The sequence below is a fragment of the Carassius auratus genome, chromosome 14 (genome assembly GCF_003368295.1).
Source record: "Carassius auratus strain Wakin chromosome 14, ASM336829v1, whole genome shotgun sequence".
Classification (NCBI taxonomy): Eukaryota; Metazoa; Chordata; class Actinopteri; order Cypriniformes; family Cyprinidae; genus Carassius; species Carassius auratus.
The window spans coordinates 1,860,344-1,880,210 of record NC_039256.1 but is presented as its reverse complement, the minus strand read 5'-3'; the positions used below and the strand labels follow the sequence as shown (position 1 = coordinate 1,880,210).

At 39.1% G+C, this 19,867-nt stretch overlaps 1 long non-coding RNA gene across 2 annotated transcripts in view; it reads right to left on the bottom strand.

Annotated features, from left to right (window-relative positions):
- The window catches only part of LOC113113400 (uncharacterized), a 30,878-nt gene extending 18,008 nt beyond the window's left edge, over positions 1–12,870 (bottom strand). Inside the window, exons 1-3 of one of the 2 annotated variants that reach the window (XR_003293577.1) lie at positions 12,166–12,870; positions 10,856–11,020; positions 3,983–4,135 (exon numbers count right to left, since the gene is read on the bottom strand). This is a non-coding gene — a long non-coding RNA (uncharacterized LOC113113400). Of the gene's footprint in view, positions 1–3,982; positions 4,136–8,503; positions 8,973–10,855; positions 11,021–12,165 lie in introns of those variants that run through there. The other variant, XR_003293575.1, reaches the window with a different exon arrangement.
- Positions 12,871–19,867: the final 6,997 nt, after the last annotated feature.

Genomic DNA, 19,867 nt, shown 5'->3' with positions numbered 1-19,867 from the left:
ATCGACAGCCCAGTCAAACCAAGTCAAACTACCAGCGACTTCGTGAGGTCCTGATTAAAGAGTTTACAGACCCAGAGTCTGAACATGGACTGTTAACTGCCTTGGAAACCAAACAAGGTCGTCAAGAGACTCCACAAGCTTACTACAACCGACTCCGACAAGCCTACTTTGGTGCACACAACAACTCTGACCTTGAAGAGGATGTGAACTTCAAAACCCTCTTCCTAAAGAATCTGCACCCTGGAGTCAGTCACCATCTAGGTGTCATGGCCTGTCCGAACTCCATGACCATCCAACAGTTGCGTGACCTAACACAGAAGGCCTATAACAAGCAGAAGTTGGCCTCAAAGAAAGGTAACAAAACATCCACACTCTTGAACTCTGTCAACAAAGACTCAAGCCTTGCACTGGACGCCACCCAGTGGCATCACAACACCAGAGTCTTCCATCAAGAGCACAGAGAACGTGACGCCCATATCCACGACCGCTTTCAGCCCAACTGCTGGAAAAATCCATGGGACCAGCCACGCTTCTCAAGAAACCAAAAGGATAAGAACATCTGGAAACCTAACCAGATATCCAAAGGTAATCAGCTGACTCATCCAAGAGCAACTCGTGTGGGTAAGCGACAACAAAACCCACCTCAGCACCACTCAGACATGCACAGTGCTGAGTATGCACAAGAACATAACCGCTTACCATTAGAAGACACGGAACAAGTCATGGAACAACTAAGAGAGTTCCTTCAAGACAATTTACATGCATATGACCACAAAGTTGAGTCGTGCTCGCTGTGACCAGCGACAGAACAGAAGGCCGGTGATCACCTGGTGCACCACATCAGAGATGACAAGCACCTGTTCAACAACGACCCAGAACGAACAAGTCTTTCACGGCCAACTGTTGATGAAAAATCTGAGGTACTAAAGGACATCACCTCAGTCACTAACAAACTGTCAAATGAACTCCAACTCCAAGTTCCAAATTCCCTGTCTGTGCAACAGCAACCACCAGAGCACAGAAGGTCAGAAAGTCTGCTACAGCCAGAAGGCATCACAAGAAGAATGCAACATAGGAGACAAGTTTTGCAACTCAGCTTCACACAGCCATGCCAAACTGCCTCCGACTGTCTGCCAAAGAACCTCCTGCCTTGCTGGACTGACCCCTCATTAGACCATGGACACGCCCTCATCCAAGCCAAGGATGCTGAGAGCCAGTCTTCAGTGACATGCTAGAAAAAGGGGGAGACAACACAGACTTGAACAGATCTGACCACACATGCACTACACCAGTAACACACAACATTACCTACACCCAGAGGTAAACACATCTACTGATAACACAGTCAACAAACATATTCTTCCCACAGGTAGAATATCCAACTTTTAGTGTAACAAAGTTACACATACCCACCATGAAGAAACGTGCAGCCATCCTCACAATAGGTAGAACACCTGACACTAAGTTAAGGTTCATGACACACTAGCTGCACCTGACATCCTAGCTCAATAGTAGTTGTAACCCATGCTAGGAAAACCCACAGCAGCCTTGTTTTGTTTTGTTCTTCTTCTACCTATCCTTCTCCTTCCCCTCTTTCCTGAGTAGGTGAAACGCCTAGACACCCTGCGAGGGTCGAAGGTCTGATATTAGGATTGACTCGCAACACCTAATATCCGCCAGCCACTCTAAACTGAATGGAAGCCAGAGAGCTCCATGCATGATAGGTCAATTCATTGAATTGAAAATGAAATTACTAGAAAACTAATGGTAAACATGTAAAGTAAGACAACCTAGAAGAACCAAACAAAGTTAACCACAAATTTGATTGATGAATCAAAATAAAAACAATTTCCAAGACGATCTAAACTATCCTCAATGTGCTAAACTACATTGACTAATTGAACTTAACCGCGTGTACCTAAATAACCTGATGCCTGCACCAGTACAGTAACTGTCATGGAGGTGTTGTCTTGCTGTTTGCTGTGTTTGTCTGCTTCTTCTGCCTTTGTTTCTCCAGCGATCGACGATGTCTTCACCTAAACACCTCGCCGATCGAAAGGGGGATATATGTAGCAGAAATGAGCCAGGAGATCAAGTTAAATACTTGCATTGACTTCCCCCCCCAGCCAGTGAAACCAGACTGAAATTCCTAAGGGGGAAGGGCTTTAAACCTTTGTCTTCACAGAAAAGTCCTTTGCCAGAGAATGGCAAAGAAACCCTTTTTATACATTATATATGGACCAGAATGAACTCAAAAAAGACTTATGAATGAATCATTCTATTGCTTAACTCCATATTCATTTACGTGTAACCCACACATTTGACTATCATGTTATAATCACTTATCGTGTATGTTTTCTTTAAATGACTATGGTATAGCTGAAGGGTACATAGTCGTGTTTGATATGTGTGTGATTGAATTTTCTTGCTTGATATTGCCCTGACAATCATTTATTTGTAAAATATATCATAATCATGTTATAGGAATCATGTCCAAAATTAGACCCTGTGAGGCAAGAACCACATGCTTGGTAAGATAAACAAATGATTTATGATACCCAAGACTCAAGAACATATCTGATTGGTCAAGGCAACATTTGAGGGGTGGCCAACAGGAAGTTTTAAATACTTTGGACACGATGTAATTTTTTTTTTAGTCATGCCTTGCTTTTAGTCTGCTTTTAGTTCTAGTCTAGCTGCTGCTATTAGCCATGTCGGCTTTTAGTTCTAGCATTGCTCGTGCTATCAGTCATGCCTGCTCTTAGCTTTTAGCTTGTAGCTTTGCTACCTAGCTTTAGCTTGTAGCATCTAGCCATGCGGTAGTCATCATTGTTCTTTGAGCGCGGTTCCAGCGTGCCTGCCTGCTGCTACTATGAGAAGGAACACAACCTAGTCTCGTCAAACTTTATTTCTTTTCTTTTCCGTTTGAGAGTTTCGTGTTCTGAGTTAAGTTTTGTAACGTCCATTCAACTTCAACCAGCGAACACGACTCTGCACTTTCAGCCAACGCCCAACAACCACGGGCTTCCCAAGACGTCACTTCAGAGACTGAACTTCCAGCCAATCAACGACCTCGGGATAGCCCTTTCACCGAGGCTCCTTCTTCACAGGAGATGCAAGTAACTTTACCTCCAGACTGTGACCTTTACTGGTGTATCTAATATAATTTTAACCTCATTGAGGAACTCAATGCGAGCGCTAATTACGTGATTGATGGTTGTTCATGTTTATGCAATTTAACGTATTGCTGTTAACTTGGGATTCCATATTTCCATTCTCTTAAACTCATCTTTCCCTAACTTTCGACCTTCCTGCAACTTGTGTGAATGTGTGTGTGCGTGCGTTTATGTGTTAGATTAGTTTATATGTCTTAGATTTATCTAATAAAGCCTTATTCATATTGAAAAGAGAAGTATCTTGTGTTTTGTGCTTACAAGTTAATGTCTTAAACTGCCGATCTTGTTACTGTGCTAATTGATAGTGTTTTCACTATAGTTTGGATATTAGTATCCAGCGCAGATTTTATGTTAAACGGCTCGTTCACTGAACCGCAGGCACGTCTCCGTGAACAGCCGTGAAACAGTGATTCTGTTCAAATTCCCTTTAAAATCTTAAATGATTCCCTTTGAGCTAAATTTACCTGTTTCCCTTACACTGTTTATTGATGTCTTGCTGTGGAGGTGGTCATTTGCAAATGTTTTTGCCCTTGTGACATCACAAATATCCCACAATATCCAAACAAACCATTTTTGGAGCTATATTACATAGAGGCTTTGTTTACAACATTTTACCAAGAAGTTTTAATGGCTCAAAGACCTTTCATGGCATGACTACTTTAAGGTAGCTGGCATACAGCTTCGATAATTTGCAACATATGGCCTGTATTAACTGTCATAAAAACTGTAATGGCCTGTATAACTGTAAAAATAAGTTCATTTGAGATTGTGAGTATTTCTGATGTACATCAGTCTGGCTCATTTACCTGAAACTGCCCTGAAGCATCTCATCGTAACAGGTTTTTGAACCCAGAGGCCTGATGTTCTTGAGTTGAATCCTTCTCTTGCTTTGCCCAAGGCATTGTCAACACACTCTCTTAGTGACTTGAAGAATATTTTCCCAACCTCAGTTGTATCAGCTGTCAAACGAGAACAAAAGAGATAAAACAGTGAGAGAACACCTCCAAGTGGCTCGCTGACAGACGATATTAGGCCTGTCTTGGAAAGCTAAGGAGACAGTATAAACACGGAGTAAGCAAAGAAGCCAGAACATAACAAGCTGTATCCTAGTGGAAGCAGTAAACCGAGGCTGACACACACTCTCCCAGCATGCCTTTTATTTCTCTCTCCCTCAGAACATCCACTGTGATGCAAATAACTCTTGGCTGGTGGCTTCTTGGTAAAAAAAAAAAAATATATAATAAAAAAATTCTCTTTTTTTTTTTTATTAGTTGTTAAGAACTGTGCACTTAAACCTTATGAATGTTTTTGGTGTAAAACCTTTCAGCAACATTGTAAGTGGACCTCAGGGAACATTATAAAAAAAAATGAAATTCATGGCCCCTTTGGGGGTTGCGATATGACAAAACCTAAATTTGTGCTACGGGCATGAATGATACCTCAAACTGTGCAGAATGCATTACATTACTGATGAGCACTGAATCATGCAGCAAATCTGTGTTATTCAATGCATGTTTCAAAAGTTTGAAGCATTTTTTCATTTGTATAAAAATTTCTAAATCATACTTTCAAGGGATGATTGCTACAAGAATAGCTCAAAAAAAAAAACTACATGCTTTAGCTATTCAGTATTTTCCCACTAATCAAAGAGTTGGAAACTGGTTGGATTTCAGTACTCATGCAAGACGAAAAAGAGCACTTTCATGTCAGACACGCATCACATAAACAAAGGCACGTTTCTATGTCAACCAAACAATGGAGGCCCATATCTTTTTCAACCATCAGCCCGAATATTGGCTTATAAAATAGACCAAAGAATAATACAACTTTGTCCCACATATAAAAATAATAATTTTATAATGTCACAATGTAAAAATAATCTTGGATCACATCGACTACAAGACACACAATTACATAAATACACTCAGCATTCTTTCCAGATCAGGTCCACAGAACAAGTAAGGCTAATATTGATCTTTTTGCAATCAAATGCCATTGAAATCTATTCCTGATGGCATTATTGGATCATATTTTGGAAAATCATTAGCATTAACAGGTGTTTCCAACACATGAATCCCTTGCCAAGAAAACCCAACTGATCATTGTTCAGGATCTGATTTGATTGTGCTGTTAAAATAGCAACATGTGCAGAAGATCGTAACATGGGGAGGGTGTGGAGACTTTTGAAAAAGTCGAGTTCAGTGATTATAAAAGGTCTTCATCTAGCGGCTTCGCATGAAACCTGATAAGAGCAAAATGCCATATAAATATTAGAGTGGAAATTAGGGGAAATCCTGATGGTGATGTCATTTATTTTTGTCAGAACTCTTGTTTTTCTAGACATCATTTGATCTTATGATGCTTTTACTTGTGAGTTATTACTCATAGAGAACCTTGCATCTTTCTTGCATCAGTTGATCTATGTGCAACTTCCCAATCGCAACGTTATCGAGGGATTTTACTGGTTCCTGGGAAATTGAAGACACTATAAAACAAGCTTGTAGACACGCTGACAATGGTTGAGGTAAAAGAAAGCAAATGGCTGTGGTCATCACATCCCTTTATGAGCTGGGTGGAGGACTGAAGGTCAGCTCAGGTGAGACAGTGACAACATAAGTTGGCAAAGAAACAAAAGGATGTACAAATGAGCTAAGTTCTAATATAAAGGTCACAAAAGAGCAAGAATGGAATAGAAGACATGATTAAATTTGACAATCTGTGCCCCACCATAAACATCTTAGAGAATCTGATCATCATGCAGCTCTTTTCACACAGTTAGTAACCACGTGCCAGAGTTTGCAGAATAGAGAATGAGATGTTAACGCTGAAATGGAAAGGGAGATTATTTGATGACTTTGACTATCATATGACTATGGAAATACAGGAATATAGCACAAGGGACGTATGGACTTCTACTATGTGTGATCTTTTGTGTGGAAAAGAGTTGCATGAGGATTCTTCAAAAGTTCACTTTTTATGTTTCATGAAAAAATTACAGATGTTCATTATTGGTTAAACAATGTTTCAAGTAATTTACATATTTAAATAAATAAACATACCTGCGATTATGGTTTATTCTCATCCTGCAAAAATCAAAGAACATTATTTTATGTCAAGAAAAAAGCACTATGATCCCGAAATATTGCTGAAATGAAATGGAGGAAAATTAAAGGAAATTAAATGGGAATTTATAAGCTATGTATCAGCTTTTTCAAACAAGTCTCTTAAAATTCCTTAATAGAAATAAATATAAACAGAAATGAAATAACAGCAAGAACATAAAGCTATACAAAAAATGATTATCATAGCTCAAATAAATTGATTTTTGAGAGAGATGTTGATATCTCTTTTCTTTGATAGCAGACACAGCGTGAGACATTTTTGTTCTAAAATTCTAGAAAAAAAAAACCTTCTGGGAGACTTAACAAAAATTTGATTCAAACTGCATTTGATCTCAATGCAGGATGCCACCAAGGAGAAACAATAGTCATTAAAGAAATGTTCTTTTCTTATGGGATCTGTCGTATGATTATGATATTCAGTTCAGCTTTCTTCCAATAGTACCTGAGCAAAATAAAACGCAACAATATTGCCATAAATTAAGCGTCCCCAACTAAGCAAGCCAAAGGTGACAGTGTCAAACATCCAAAACTTCATCAGTGACGGAAATGAAAAAAAAAAAGGCTCATTTGGGTGAGGTCATTGCAGGGGATCTGTCTCTGATCTGAATAATGAACAGATCTGGTGGCTACGGTGACCTCTAAATAAGAATGAATCAGACTAATATTAGCGTAGATGCCATTCTTCTAATGATGTAGCAAGTACATCGGGTGTTATGGGAAGTGTTCCCGGTTCCAGTTTACCTAATTAATGCAGCCTAAAAATCCTTTAACGGATTTGGATATTAAAAGCATATTAGTATGCTATGTGTAAGCCAGGTTAAAGAGATGGGTCTTTAATCTAGATTTAAACTGCAAGAGTGTGTCTGCCTCCCGAACAATGTTAGGTAGGTTATTCCAGAGTTTAGGCGCCAAATAGGAAAAGGATCTGCCGCCAGCAGTTGATTTTGATATTCTAGGTATTATCAAATTGTCTGAGTTTTGAGAACGTAGCGGAGGTGGAGGACTATAATGCAATATGAGCGCTCTCGAATGCTGAGGAGCTAAACCATTTTGGGCTTTATAAGTAATGAGCAAGATTTTAAAATGCAATCGTTGCTCAATAGGGAGCCAGTGCAGTGTGGACAGGAGCGGGCTAATATGGTCATACTTCCTGGTTCTATTAAGAACTCTTGCTGCTGCATTTTGGACTAGCTGTAGTTTGTTTACCAAGCGTGCAGAACAACCACCCAATAAAGCATTACAATAATTTAACTTTGAGGTCATGAATGTTTCTACATCTGTCATCTACATCGTAATTTAGAAATATCTAGTATCTCCACAGTCTAATAGGGGATGAAGTGTTTGGGGAGGGTTCATGTAAAGCCCAGACCTGCACAATCTATTAAGCGCTCACTAGGAAATGGCTCTCAACATCTGCTCTGTCTTTCATGCCTTATCTGCCATTCTAGCCAACAGACAGACATGCACCTCACACTTCACTCAACACCGTTTCTAAACACGAACCTTCAGTCTGAATTTCTGTGATCCTGCACGCCAGTACGAATCTTAATCACCCTTGAGCAAAACTGCAGACTCATTGTGATGTTAATAGACGTGTGGACCCGTTCCAAACAATAACCACTTCTGCAAAAACTCATCTTAGGTTGCTGAGAAAGTATGTCAAGTACTTTGTTGTAGTCTGAATATACATCAGGCTGGAAATTACTGAAAGAAGTTCAGCCTGTGTTTACAGTATATTAAAGCAACACATTTTTATTTAGAAATGACAACTTGCAGATGTGTAAAACAAACCTTCACAGGTTTCAGCCTAACAGAAAATCCTGGTTAGTCATGGCTAACTCACAGTGACTGTACCATGGTAAAGGGGTTTGTTTATTATAATAATACTTTTTTGGTTGACAAGCAGTATAGCAGCTTGGTGGATTGCTATAGAATGTGCATCAAAGATGTGCAATTAATTCTCAATCTGAATTAAGAACTGTTCTTTTTATAATGTAGATGTACATTTTATAATGACAAAGAATTTGTCTTAACCTAATGACACAAGGTTAATGTGGAACATGATGCAAATGACCGAATTATGGCAATATGTCATGGGAAAGCAGAGCTCAAAGTCACCCTAGCAGAGTGGCAATGTTAGCAAAGAATGCTCTTTACATATACATATATATATATATATATATATATATATATATATATATTCCCCATTAGAAATATCCACATTAACTTGATGTGAGCACTAATATCACAATCTGAATTACTTAAAATGAGTGGCATTATAAAATCTACAGTTTGCCTCAGATCATATGCAGCTTCTAAATGCAACAAACTCAAGGTCTGAGAAGTGAGGAAGTAAATTAATGACTAAACCTGGGAATGAAAACAAAGTCGTATATGCGATTCTGACCAGAACAGCGAGACAGAGAGCAGACATGAGCTTAAGGCATGGAAAGGTTACAGTTAATGGCTATAAAGCTCACATGATTGCTTTTTCTGTTCAGCTTGTTTTAATAAAAGTGACATCAGGCCACTCCAGAAAGGTTGACCTGAAAAAAATAACACCATGCAGGCTTTAGGACATGAGAAGTTAGTTTTTCCCACAGTGGAGTAGATGTTTTCAAAAGAGTGATGATGTTCACATCCATAGATCTGGCCAGTGGTTTCTAACAAATCCCTTTGTGAAAAGAGAGAACAAAATTAACCATATTTATAAAGTCATTCAGGAGATACGGTTTCAGCTGGAAGAGTGCAACAGAAATCTTTCAAAGCTTGATAACGAAGATACTTCATGAGCTGAATGAAGTGGTTCAGCAAAAAGATAATCATATTGGACAAAGTGATGATGGATTCAGCAGATCTGGAGGTGGAAAGCAAGAACAAAATCTGCCTTTTAGGCTAGAAAAATTCAGAGCCATCTCATAGAGCATTATAATGCTTTTAGTCAAAGCCAGTATAATACACTATACCTGAAAATATGTAGAAATCAAAGTTTATAGCAATGGTTAAGGTGAAGTGGCTAATTTCATTAGCACTATAGACGCTCCACTAAGTAGCTTTACATCATGTCAACTAGCTTTCATCAGAGTATTGTCACAGGTTGTGTTGCGAATCAAGGCAAAGGACACAACAGGTAAAGTGCAAAACTATCTCAATTACTATCTACCATCTCAGTTCAATAACCGACCTTAAACAGATAAACAAAGGAAAACACAACATAGTACAAGTGCATTTCATAAAATTAGAATATCATGGAAAAGTTCTTTATTTTTAGTAATTTACTAAAAAAGCTAACTTTCTTATTCTTGATTCATTGCACACGAACTGAAATATTTCAAGAGTTTTTATTTTATTTTTTATTTTTTTATTCTGATGGTTATGACTTACAGCTTAGGAAAATGTAAAACTCAGCATCTCAAAACAATTTGAATATTTTCTCAAAAGATCAATCCAAAAAATAATAAGAAATGTTCAAGATCTCCAAAACAGGTTTAATTATGCACTCAATACTTAGTTGGGGCTCCTTTTGCACTAATTACTGCTAATATTACTTATGAGGTTCAGGTCAGGCATGTTGGCTGGCCAATCAAGCATGGTAATATCATGGTCAGAAAACCATGTTGAAGTGGTTTTGGCACTGTGGGCAGGTGCTAAAATCCTTCTGCAAAATGAAATCAGCATCTCCATAAAGCTTGTCAGCAGATGGAAGCATAAAGTGCTCCAAAATCTCCTGGTAGAAGGCTGCATTGACTTTAGACTTGAAAAAACACAATGGACCAACACCAGCAGACGTTACAGCTCCCCAAATCATCTCGGACTTCAGAAGCTTCGCACTGGACTTAGGATTCTGTGCCTCTCCAGTCTTCCTCCAGACTCCAGACCTTGATTTCCAAATTAAAAGCCAAATTTACTTCAATATGAGGTAACACACACTTTTTTCCTTCCAGTCAATTTTCTATGAATATACTTTGATACAGCACTCCGTGAACAGCCAGCCCTTTCAGCAGTGACCTTCTGTGGCTTACGCTCCTTGTGGAGGGTGTTGATGATCGTCTTCTGGACAATGGTCAAGTCAGTAGTCTTTCCCACAATTGTAGTTGCATGTCATAAACTAGCCCAAGAGGAACCCAGTATTTCTATTCAAAATAATTAAGCTCAAAATTTAAATGTTCAATAAGTGAATTTGTCATTTTCAAAGCTTTAAGACGTAACCATAAGCATTAAAACAAATAACTCTTGAAATATTTCAGTTTGTCTGAAATTAATGTAGAATAAGAATGTCTGTTTTTTTTTAATAAAAAATAAAATAAATAAAAGACCTTTTCCATGATGTTTTGAGATTCACCTGTATAATGGTGACCAAACTAAAAGTGACTGAAAGGGTGCAACTTAAATACATAGACTGATGAGGATCATTAACTAAACACAGGTGATGGAGGTAAACTAATCATGCCATACAAAACCCCAAACATAACCAAATACGGGCACACAGGAACTAAAACAACAAGACGGTAAAACACAAACAACAAGTTGTCCATGAAAACTAAAAGGGTGATATACCTTTCATAAAGCACGTCCTCGCGCTAGACACCAACCAGAGGAGTAGGAGGGTGGACACCCTGGAGGATTGTTAGGTGCAGCAACACAGGACAGGAAGGCTCCAGGGTGGTGGTGGTCTTTTAGGGGGCCATGGAGGATGTGCCTTCATTGTCTTGTCCAGGTTTCCTGACTCAACCAAAAAAAGTTGCAGAGAGAGAGAAAAAAAAGGGGTGGGTTGTACAATGGCCTATCTGTTAACACATTAGTAAAGTGTCACAGAGAAAAAAAAAAATGAAATCGGTCTTAAAATTATAGGCTAAGCAAAATCTAAATAAAACCGAGTTGAACTTCTTTCAAGGACAGTGCATTCACACTTTGCTGTTTGCTCTATCCTTATTCTGCTCCGTCACTCATTGACATCCCGCCTGTTCTGTCTGAGGGCCATATATTTACAGCCTGCTCCGAGCATCATTATGCACAGGCTGTGCACATATCCTGCAAATTAAATACATGATGCAGAGTCCAAGAAAGTCCAAGAAAGTCCAAGTGCAGTCTGAGCTGGTGGTCAATAAGAATAAAGTGCAGATATGCTGTTCTGGATAGAAGTTGGGAATGGGATATTGTTAGACCACCCTCTCCCACTCAAGCTGGCAAGGAGAAACATAGATTCAGTAGACTCAGGAAAGCTGGACAGAACCATCTGAGATTCAGGAGACTTAGGAGGGCTGGGCTCCCGGTTGAGCTCTGAGGCATGAGTAGGCTCCTGGTCGAGCTCTGAAGAGCATTCTACCACCTCAGGAGGAGCTGGACATCCTTGTTGATCCTGGAACAACATTCCAATCAACCAATCGGATTTTAGATATAACTCTTCAGGAAATATCAGTTTTATGCTTACAATCAGGATTAAGTGCTTCTACACCATTGTTAATCAGCTATCATTTCCCACTGATTTTAGGAAGGACATATGGGTAGGGTTACGTTTAGGAGTAGGGATTGGGTTAAGTCTATATATTTATAATGTTGATCCAGGATCATCAAAAGATGTTGATCCAGGAACATGTCTTATTTGGTAAAATTACAGCGACCATGGAAGAGGTATGTGGAAGTTGCTGGTTTATGGTGAGCGAGAGCACCTACATGCTTCCAGAGAAGAGTCAAACAACAATCTTCATTAACTAAATCTACAGAGAAATATAAGTTGTTAAATCCAGGACGTAATTAATAAAAATCTGATATGGGTCTATAACGATCATCAGGAGAAAGGATTCAAAACAAATTATCAGAGTCCCATTCAGAAGCAAGCGTTAACCATTATGATCGCTCCAGCTCACCAGATGGAAAACACTCAGGAACTCCTCCACATATAGCTCCAAAGGCCATCCACCCTGCTGGATGTTAAATAGCTTGTCCGCAGGCCAGTTCATTTTACGTGGTTCGGTCATCTGTCAGGGGTTGTGTTGAGAAGCAAGGCAAACGACACAACAGGTAAAAAAAAAAACTCTGTTTAATAACGGACCTCAAACTCAGACAGCTAACCAAGGGAAACCACAACATACTATAACAGTAAAGGAACCGAGAGTGACTGAAAGGGAGCAACTTAAATACATTGACAGATGAGGATCATTAACTAAACACAGGTGATGGAAGTAAACTAATCAAGCTAAACAAGACCAGGAGGATAACCAAATAAGGGCACACAGGAACTAAAACAAAACAGAAGAAACACAGAAAACAAGGTGTCGATGAAAACTAAAAGGGTAACAAGTATTAGTAGACCATCTGCTTAATATCTACTACAACTTTATTTTGATGCTCCACCAACAGACATTCAACTGATTATAAGGAACTTTGCAACTACAAGTCAACTTATTCTACTAACCATAAACCTTATCCTAAACTAACACTCTGCTAATAATACAGCTTTAAAATAAGCATAAAAACACAACAAACAAACCTTCAAATAACATAATGCATTTTAACTTTGGTTATTGTTATAAATATAAGTGTAAATTACAAATACCTTTATAATGGATTATAAACAAAATACTTTAAGTGTTACCAAAGTTACTTATAGTTATATAGAATGTCTAAAAAGCACTATTGAACTAAAGTGGTACCCTAATTTCTTCACCAAATTGAATTGCAAAATAATGACTGACTGTAATGACTGCACCTCCATCTGCTATCTTCAGTTAAACACCTGATCCCTCCTCAAATTCTCACCAATGGATGAATTATGAAACAAACTGAGAAATGTTTAAAGGTTCCAAAGTTCTCAATAAATTATTATACATTCACGTCTAAAAATCAGGTATAGAGTCAGTCACTCATCACTACTAAGACATTTTACGTGCCGTCATTTGACGTGAGCAGTGAGAGCAGAGCACAGCCGTCTGTTTCACACTACTCCAGACTACTGACAGATGTGTAGACAAGGTATGCACAAACACAACGCAGAGCGGCATGCACATGTGTGGGCTCGGGAACATTTTCTGAAATATTTTGGCTTAAGAAGTTCTAGACTTCTGACAGACCACAAACCACAAACTCCTGGTGTCACTCATCCATAGAGAAGACCTGGAGAATATTCCTATCAGATGTTAACAACATGGATGCAGATTCAAAGAAAAACTCTTGCATCAACAGTTGAAGCAACCATGATAGCGCTGGATCCATAAGAGAGGAGTGATGTTAGCTCAAGGTGAACAGTTCAGATGGACACCTGCTATGGGCATTCAAGGAAATTTCCCCCTGCAAATCTGCACCAGACCGTTCGCAGATGATACAGCTGGGAAAAGTGAGCTCATTCGTGGATCTGCAGAAACACAGTTGTTTCCCAGAGCACTGAGGACAATCCAGCTCACACCAGTTAGTCACTCTTTATTCTTGTAAGTTTGTGATACACTTCATAAAGAAGAAATTAAGAAGCATTAAAAAACAGAAATGTTATTGAGAGAACAGGGGGTGGTGTGGCGGTGTGGCTCATGCTCAGTGCTGGAAACCAGGATGGATGGGTATTTCTCACCATTGTGCCCTTGATCTGTATTATAGTGTTCTTAACATCATTTCAGTGTACTAAACGACTAAGTATTGTAGAGGATAGTATAGTTGTACAGTAAGTAAAAAAGAGTTTAATCTTCTCTGTGATGCACATGTATATTAAATATATGCTTTCATATAAATATTAAAGGGTCAATAAAAATAAATATGCATATTATGCATTGAAAACATACAAAATAAATGGAAAATATGATAAAGAAATACATTTATATATACATATATTGTATTCATTTTGATTTTACATGATTTAAAAAAACATTTATACTATTTTCAACAAGTTGAAATTTAATCGTTACAATTTACAAAAAAAAGCATTTTCAGGGAGTCACAGCCTTGACTCATTCATTACTTAAGGTCAAATTATCTCATGTTTAAATACTGATTTTACATAGTATTAAAGTTACATTGTAGGTAAGGAGAAAAAACATATTTATTTATTATCACTTTATTTTAAGGACCAATTCTCACTATTAACTAGTTGCTTACTAGCATGCATATTACTAGCTTGTTGACTGTTTATCAGTACTTATAAAGCACATATTAATTCCTTATTCTGCATGAGCATATTTTATAACCCTTAATCCTACCTCATAGCTAAACTTAACAACTACCTTACTAATTATTAATAAGCAGCAAATTAGGAGTTTATTGAGGAAAAAGTGGTAGTTAATTAATTGTGAGAATTGGTCGTTAAGCTAAAGCGAGTGTCATTGATTCTAAACCAGGCTTTTATATATGAGAAATAGAATGAAAGGTTGATATAACTGCCTGTACCAAGCACACTGTCAGAGCCACTTACAGCACCGTGCTCCTGGAGAGCAGCGCTTAGCTGAGAAGAGCTGCCATGCTTGGCTGATGGTTTGTGGTGACCGTCTGCAGTGCACTAAATCTGCTACTCTTTCAGTGGAGTCAGGAACATCATTAATAACATCAGTGTGAAACTCTCGAGCTGACAAGAGCACACTCCTACTAAAAATACATGTGTGGCCATGATAAACATTCCTCCTTTTCATCCATCAAGTCAGCCAGCTTTGACAAGCATGAGTTAGAGCTGGCTGACGGCGATCTCGCAGGGGTGGCTGGCAGCTCCCATTGTGTACTTTGTAACGGAGGCCTATTAATTTATAGCACCTTTCTGAAACAGCTGTGAAGCCGCAGCTATGAGCTGCAGGAGTGGATGATTTTCAGCACTTTTGGCAGAGTTGATGAACTTACGAAGGGTGAAGGGCATTAGAGAATCCTGCTTTGTGTTTATTTATGTGTGTTGCACTTTGCTGTGGAACTGACGTGAGAGTCTTTGACAAATTGTTGCGTACCAAATATGCCAGCAAATCTCAACACTGAGGGTTTCCACGTACCCTGAATCGACCTGGAGTGAATTAAATAGGTGAACTTTACTTGGTCCCCATTCCAACATCTTCAAAACATCAGGTCTGGGTTTCTCAGAACAAAATGAAATGGAATGAACAGATGGAAGAAGAAGAAAAAAAACTGGTAACAGGTGGAAAAATGACAACGGCTTCACAGAAAAGGGGGAGAGGGGGTTAGTTCAATTGAACATGACTCATATAATAGACGACAACATTTAAAAACTGCTGGTATGGCCACATGAAAGCTTGCTTCTGACATACTGATGAGTGCTTCTTACACACACGGAAAGAGATATTAATAGACAACAGACTGGAATATGTTGCATTCATGCAAAAATAAACCAGACAAAAAGCAAATGGAATATTAATTATAGAATACATCATTGCTTGGCAAATTATGGAAAATTAACCTTTCATCATAGTTGATTAATGACTGCATGTTCTTGGGTTTAAAAATAGACTAACTCAACAGTCAACAGACATCATATGATGTTTCAACAGTCAACAACGGAAAGAAAGCCTTTTTTTTTTTGATGTGGAGATCTCTACATATTTTATTTTACACGCAATCTGACAAAATGAAAAATGAAATCGCAAATACGTAACACTAGCGCATGTTTGAGCTTGTAATAACACTGGATAGTGCTGAAGAGAAACCAGTGCCTGCAGAAAGTCTCTACCACACTCAATCAGTCATAAAAACAAGAATGCAACTGCTTACATAGTGAACTATTTTCCAAATTGGATTGACAAACTTCATTACATGTTTATTAAGATCTCAGCTTTTATAAACTGGAAGTGGAGGAGGATGACTATTTACCAAGAAACAGCTTTTCTGACTTTCTAAGCTTTCTCTTAAGATATATCATCATGGTACTCTGTGTAGCTCTGAAGATATTATTGTGTTTGCTTTCTCCAGTTCTGAACACAAACATAGTGAATTTCTAAGTTTCATTCAGAATACGTGTAATGCACATATAAACGAATCTCTGAATTGGACTGCAATTTCATATAGTGTGCACAGAAGATTGACAAAAATGTGTAAATATACCTTGCGAGATCAGTGTGTGATTTTTGCATTTTGTGAGAACAGACTGCATTTAACGTGTGTCTGAGAAAATTCAGCGACATTCCTTGCAGTTCCCTGGTTCATCTTATCTCTTATTGCATCTTCATCTGAATTTTATAAACATCACCTCAAACATGGGAATGAAATTTTCTCCAGGATTCTGTTAATCACTTTGGCATTTAAACAAAGGCCATTCTCTGTTGTTTCCAAATCATCCGTAGTGAGGGGAGGCCGTGGCTGATCATGTTACCCTCAGTTACTGGATGGACAGAGCCAAAAGAGAATCCTGTCTATCTTCAGCTGGGATAGTGATTCATAATTGTGTAGTGTTTTATAGCAGGAGTGAGAGGGAGGACTCTTACGTAACTCATTGCCCTTGATGACCCCAGTGAAAATCATATGCCATTTATCATAGCAGGTGTCATTTACTATTGTGTCTGTTTGGTTTAGGTCAAATCTGATTCACTGGTCATCTTTAGTGCAGACTCACTGTGTTGAAAGTGACAATCTAGTTGGCAGTCATGAAGACTGGGGCATATCATTAATTATTCTATCGTTTTACATGATGTTAAGGGGAAGGTGATCTGACATTGACAATACAACTACAGTATAACTGTCTTGTCCTCTTGAGTCCTGTCTGCTATTGGGTCAAGTTAAGTCAAGTAATCTGTATAGCGCTTTTCACAATACACACGGTTTCAAATTAGCTATACAGAGTTTTTCTTTTCTTCTTCTTCTTCTTCACATGATTCACAGTATTTACTGTGAGTGTGTGAAAAAACACCAGTGCTGGTCTTTCTGAAGGCTGTTAGTCAGAATGTGAGTTATTGGCCTGCTAAACGAAAATGTAAAATAAATTAAGTAAATAAAAAAATAAAATAAAAAACTGTGTGTGTGGGGGTCAGCCCTGTTACATATATCGAAGTTGTATTTTACTGGGTTGCAAAGACCGCTGAAAGCTGAAATAAATTAGATTTCAATAAATGCAGGTATCATTATTTTCTTATATTCCATAAAAACAATAAATGCAACGTATTTGCTTAATTTTGAAGCTTCCTTTGCTCTGCATACTAAGTTTCCTGAATCTCAAATATCCTGTCTATAATGTACAGTATAAGTCATAGCACTGTGGCATTATCTTTTCATTATCTCTCATCTTTTAAATTCTACTTTCTAAAATGGCCTGCTGCTTATATACTCTCAGAAAGTCGTGCAGTTTTGTGGACATTCACACAACCACTAGTCATTAGTCAGGTGGATTTAATTACACAGAAAACTGAGACATTTCAGGATTAAGAAGGGTTTTCCCAACATTTCATGATTGTATCAACTACTAAACACATTCATTTGAATTATGTTGGGTTATTTAACCATGTATTACTATGTCTTTGGAAGGTGCGAGTATACGTAACAACATTGTTTTGTTACAGAACTTTAACATGGTCCAATCGCGATCACCTCCCGTGATGAAGTTAGACGATCCGTGAGTGATAGCGGGGCGATTTCACTTACATCGCAGTATTGGAAATATTTCTGTTTTAAACCATAAAAGCTGATATTAAGCAGTGTGCAAACTTTGTGCAAGAGTTGCTGGTGAGCGTCTTAACCTCAGTCATTTATACAGAGTGAAAGTATAAAAAGCAAAAACTGACGGTGCATATTCTCTCAGAAATGACAAGAGACGAATCTACTTCAACATGCTGATAAAAGCATAAAACTGTCCTGTACATAGTGAGAAAAAAAACAAAACAAGAGAAATGTATTTTTGTTAATAATGCGATCACGGGGGACCCTCAAGCATGAGGCCCAGTGCGACCAAACCAGTTACACTGCACCGCCATAAGGACGTGTGATGAAGTTTTGTGAGGACAGAGAATTACCCTTTCGGAGATGTGTCAGATCTGTCATCTGTCCTGAATATTCTTCACACTGGCCTCTGGCCTTCAGACAGTCATTACCTAACCTGGTCACGATCAAATATAAAGGAAATGTATGCTTTTATTTTAAAATTTAACTGTTTGAAAACGAAAGTACATGAGGCCTTTTGTAGGAACGGGGAAGGCCTTTGGGGAAGTCGTGGCCTAATGGTTAGAGAGTCTGACTCACAATCAAAGGGTTGTGAGTTCTAGTCTCGGGCCGGAAGGAATTGTGGGTGGGGGTAGTGCATGTACAGTTCTCTCTCCACCTTCAATACCACGACTTAGGTGCCCTTGAGCAAGGCACCGAACCCCCAACTGCTCCCCGGGCGCCGCAGCATAAATGGCTGCCCACTGCTCCGGGTGTGTGTTCACAGTGTGTGTGTGTGTGTGTTCACTGCTCTGTGTGTGTGCACTTCGGATGGGTTAAATGCAGAGCACAAATTCTGAGTATGGGTGACCATACTTGGCTGAATGTCACTTTCACTTCACTTCACTTTCACTTGTAGTGGACTGCATTTGTCCTTTGGAGAGGGCATTTTCACTCAGCCAATGCAAGTTTAACATGGAGTCAGAGATGTTCGGATCCATATGCAGTGCTGTGACAGGGTAGGACGAGAGTTCATGGATGGCCTCTGTGGCCCTGACAGGGCAGGCAATGAGTTCATAGACAGTTACTACTGACACCTCTGGAGGTTCTACAGCAGTAACAGTCTCCTTGACAGCGACACAACAGGCTGAGAGAACACTGCTGGGAGCAACAGACAGGATGCGACGAAGCTCTGGATGATCAACTGAGATGTGACGAGGCTTTAGAAGTTCAGCTGAGATGTGACGATGCTCTGGAAGTTCAGCTGAGATGTGACGATGCTCTGGAAGTTCAACGGAGACGTGACGAGGCTCGGGATAATCAGCTAAGATATGACTGGGCTCTGGATGATCTGTTGTGGTATGATGAAGCTCTGGAAGAACTGTTGAGACGTGATGAAGGTCTGGAAGATTTGCTGAGACGTGTTGAATCTCTGGAAGATCTGCTGAGATGTGACTGGGCTCATAAAGATCAACTGTGACTTGATTTAGTTCATGAAGATTGGTGTCGACTTGACTTTGCTCACGAAGAACAACAGTGACTTGACTTTGCTCACAAAGATCAATGGGGACTTGACCTTGTTCATGAAGATAAACTGTGGTTTTACTTGACTCATGGGGGTTAATGGTGACTTTACCTCACTCTGGACAGTCAGCTGTGACTTGACTGGACTTTGATTCTGGAAGGTCGATGGTGACTTGATTTGATTTTGGAAGTTAAAGGACTCGGCTTGACTCCGGAAGATCAATGGGGACCTGACATGACTCTGGAAGATCAACTGTGGCTGCCATTTCATGCTGGGGTGCTGGATTGGTGGCCATCCTGTGCAGTGGCGTTGGGCTGGTGGTCATCTTGTGTAGCAGCACTGGGCTGGCAGCCATCTGGTGCTGTGGCTCTGGTACAGGGACCACAGAATGGAAAGGAGCTGGATACCTCGGAGTAGTGACCTCCTCAACTGTTAAGGGAGAGCCACAAAACTGCAAAACAAAGTCAATAAACTGTTCCAGGATCCAGCTAGGGTCTCTCTCT